Source organism: Eschrichtius robustus, chromosome 7, assembly GCF_028021215.1.
Source record: "Eschrichtius robustus isolate mEscRob2 chromosome 7, mEscRob2.pri, whole genome shotgun sequence".
Classification (NCBI taxonomy): domain Eukaryota; kingdom Metazoa; phylum Chordata; class Mammalia; order Artiodactyla; family Eschrichtiidae; genus Eschrichtius; species Eschrichtius robustus.
This window is the reverse complement of record NC_090830.1, coordinates 12,524,923-12,528,891: the sequence shown is the minus strand read 5'-3', so window position 1 is coordinate 12,528,891 and position 3,969 is coordinate 12,524,923. Positions and strand designations below refer to the sequence as shown.

At 60.5% G+C, this 3,969-nt stretch overlaps 1 pseudogene; it reads left to right on the top strand.

Moving 5' to 3' along the window:
- The first annotated feature begins 1,602 nt into the window (after window positions 1-1,602).
- Window positions 1,603-2,490, top strand: LOC137767141 (large ribosomal subunit protein uL4 pseudogene; annotated as a pseudogene).
- The last annotated feature ends 1,479 nt before the right edge of the window (window positions 2,491-3,969 follow it).

Below are 3,969 nucleotides of genomic sequence, written 5' to 3'. Positions count from 1 at the left end.
TCCAATACTCACGCTGGAGTCATCCTGGGCTGAATTAATGTAACCGAAGCAGGTTAATGATGACAAATATCTCCCAGAGGGGTCATGCCAACTTGTTTTCTCTTCCCGAGAAGCATCGGCTCTCGCTGGTAGACGATGAACCGAGACTGATTCTTTGGGTTTGCGGCGCGGTTGAAAATTAATCATCTGTAGGTGCTCTTGGGGATACTCCGGGGACCTGGCCAAACGAGCTTCCACGAAACGGGGGCCCGAGCAGGACCGGGAGCGGAGGATGGAGCGAGACGCGGAGCCGGGGAAGCCGGGGAGCCGTCGGGCCCCGAGGAAGGGCGCTCGCCGGCCGCTGGGACCTTACAAAGAGGGGCGGGCGCCGCGAGGGCTCGCGCCCCGGGCACACGCCGTCCCGGGGAATAAACCCCGCAGCAAGTTCAGCAAGTGACCCCGCCCGGCGCGCCGGGGATCCGCGCCGGGCAACCTTTTTCTCTCCTCTCGGGTTAGTCACGGAGGAGTCGCTGCGCGCCCGGAGAGTCCTCCTTAGTGCTCGCGTCTACGAGACGGGAATAACCTTTCAGCCGATCGATAAGTTTGAGAACGAGCGGCAGCGGCTCCTCTCCCACCCCTGGCTCGGGAGCGCGGGCGCATCTGCCGGCCGGACCCTCGTCCCGCGCCCCGGCCCCCCGTCAACCCCCGAGGCGCCCCCGAGGGCGGGCCCTTCACCTCGGGACGGTCCCCGGACACGACCCGGAGGCTCCCGAACGGAACCCCCCCTCGCCCCGAACGCACCTCGGAGACGCAGTCCGCCGGGACCTGCTACAGCCCGCGAGCGCGCGGCGGCGCGTACCGGGGTCGCCGCCTCGCCGCCCGCCTCTGCCCGGGGCTGCCCATCGGCCCGGACCCTGCCCGCGCCGGGCTCCGGCGGGAGGCGGCCGGGACCCGCCGGCTGCGGCTGGAGCGGTCGGCCTGCGGTCGGGCGGGCGGGCGGCCGGGGCGGGGGCGCGGCGCTGCTCCTCCTCCTCCTCCGTCCTCCTCCCGCTCCGCCGGCTCCTCCCGGGCTCCCGCTCTGCCGCGCCGGCTCCCGACACCTCCGCCCGCCCGCCCGGCGGCACCGCCCCCCGCCCGCCCCGCGGCCTCCCATTGGCAGCCGCCTGCCGGCCCCCTCGGCCCCGCCCCGCGATTGGGCGCGGGCGCCGTCCGTCCCGCCGCCCCGCGGGGCTCGGGGCGCAGCCGGTGCGCGGTTCCCAGGCCCCGAGGCGCGCTGGAGCGGGGCGGCCGGGAGGGGTCGGCGGTCTTCCTGCGGAGGGCGCTGCGCGGGGCGCCGCCTACCTGGTCCCGCAGTCCGGGGGCGCCGTCGCCGTCCTCCTCGGGACTCGTTTTCACCCCTCCCTCTGGCACCGATAAGTTAAAAACCCCGAATCTGTTGCGGGGATGTCGTAATTGGTGTCTTCCTGCGTTCTCAGTGACAGTTGCCGAAAATTCTTACTGAGCAAGCCATAATCTTTTTTTAATTCCTACAGTTTGAGAAATGTGATTCCTAACTGGGGAAATAGATGTGTCTTGGGTTCGCACGTTGAGCCAACCAAACCTGGCACGTTGGCCCCGCAGTGACGTGCCATCTGCTCTGCCCTGGCTGCCTCGGCCTTACCGGCGCTGGTCATGGCTAAAGGTCACTGTACTGAGGAAGTCCTGAACTTCCTTTGGTGGTGGAAGATAACGTTGAAGGCTACGAGACGAACACGGGGGCTGTTGCGCTTCTTAAGAAACTGCAGGCCTGGAATCATATCAAGAAGGTCTGTGCCTCTGAGCAAATGCGCGCTGGCAAAGGGCAAAGTGAGACACCGCGGGGTGCGCACGGCAGGGGACCCTGCATCATCTGTCATGGGGACGATGGTATCGAGGCCTTGAGGAACATCCCCGGCTCCCTAATTCTCCTTTCCCTTTAAAAGGAATGATTCTGCTTAATGTAAGCAAAACTGAACGTTTGGTAACTTGCTCCTGGTGGGCACCGTTTCTGATTTGCTTTCAGCAAGTCAGATGATCTGTAGGGCACTTGAGTCCTTCAACTACCACCTTCCCATGCACAAGATGCTCAACACAGACCTTGGCAGAACCCTGGAAAACCCCAGAGCACGGCGCAAGAAGAGTCATCGCAGCGTCCTGAAGAAGAATCCGCTGAAAAACCTGAGAATCACGTTGAATCTAACTAAACCCACGTGCAAAGACCGTGTAGCTGGGCGTCATTCTTCGCCAGGCTGAGAATCACAAACTCCAGGTGGATAGGGCAGCGGCGGCGGTAGAAGCCGGATCCGATGGGGAGGGGTTCCAGGCAAGAAGCCTTTTGTAGGGAAGAAAGGAAAGGAGGCTGTTGGCATAAAGAAGCAGAAGAAGCCTTCAGTGGGGGGCTGGGGGAGGAGGCCGCAGCTACCAAGAAACCGGCCGCTGGGGAGCCCGCAGAGAAGAAAACCCACCACGGAGGAGAAGAATCCTGCTGCATAAACTTAGATGTGTTTATCCCTTGAAGGTCAAATCATTTTGGACAGCTCACTTTGAATAAAGACCTGATCAGAGAGGCAGTGAGAAACACACACACACACACACACACACACACACGCCCTCGAATCTGGCTCCGCGCCGCCCCCTGCCAGTGTCTCTGCCCCGCCTCCGCTCTCTGGAGTGGAGAGAATCGCGCCCGCCGGCGCTTGGTCCCCGCGCCTCCCCCCATCCCACCCCAAAGAGCCTGAACGTCGCCACAGCTGCCCGGCGCTGCGCAGGCACCTGCCACAGGACGCCGCAGGATCGTCGCATCGCTGTGTTCACGGGAAGACAGCGGGGAGGGGCAAGCCCTACTGTGTGCCGACCCCCGAGGGCGCCCCGGGTCGCCCAGGAGGTCCCCTGACCCCAGCAGCTGTGGTGGGAGGACGCACGGAGCATCGGGCAAGAGGTCAGGTGGTGCCAGCGCGCAGGAATGCTGCGGAGCCTGGAAGGAGGCTGGGAGAGGCGTGCAGTCCTGGCGCCCCCGGCCCAGCCCCTGGGCCCGCCCACCCCGCCTCCAGGCAGCCCTCCACCCAAGGGAGAAATGCTCTTGGATCTTGATCTTGACGAGGAGAAAGAAAATGAACTTTTGTTACCCTCCTTTTCTACTTTGCTAGGAGATCTTGATCACCCAGGAGGAAGCTTCGCCTGAAACTGTTCATGTAAATTGCTTGACACTTGAATTGGTTGCCGAAACATTAAAGGATCTCAGAGGACTTTTTTTAAGCTATACAGGAGTTGACTCTGCCTAAAGGGACCAGTAGCAGGAAGAGACTCTACCTGACCTTCCAGTTCCACCGTAGGATTTCCTGAGCCGGCTTTACTGTGGGAGAGCTGCTAGGGCTGTGTTTCCTGAGACTGGCTTCAGAGTTTTCAGTTCCTCCTTTTCTGGAAGCAGAATTCTTCCTGGAGCGATCATGTTGTCTGTACCTCCCTATCCCAAACACGCCCTAAAACATAACCCTCTTAAGAGTTAGAGGTGGTCCCTCCCATGCTATATTTCTTTGTGATCTAAAGCCTGTAAATATCGTACAGCCTTTTCTATCTGTGTAAAATAGGGGCATACAATATGGGAATGCGTATAATAAAATGCATCAGAGAGCAACGTTTTGACATGACCAGACTCCTGAGTTCTCCCAACTGTCACCTCATTAACAGCATTTACCAAGATTGTCATTTATTCATTCAACAAACATGTATGGAGACCCTGCCATGATCCAGAGGTGCCAGGTGCTGGGGATATAAACCTGCAGAGGACATGGGCCCTGCTTTTCATCATCGCTCCATCTCACCTGTGCCCATCCCCATATCTGGCAGATGCTCTACGAGAGGTATGGACACAGGAGCAGCCTTGGAGGGACACTTCCTGCAGAAGCCAACAGAGGATAGACCCCCCCCCCCCTTCACAGCACTTTATCACAGTACTTCTCACTCTTCATGTAA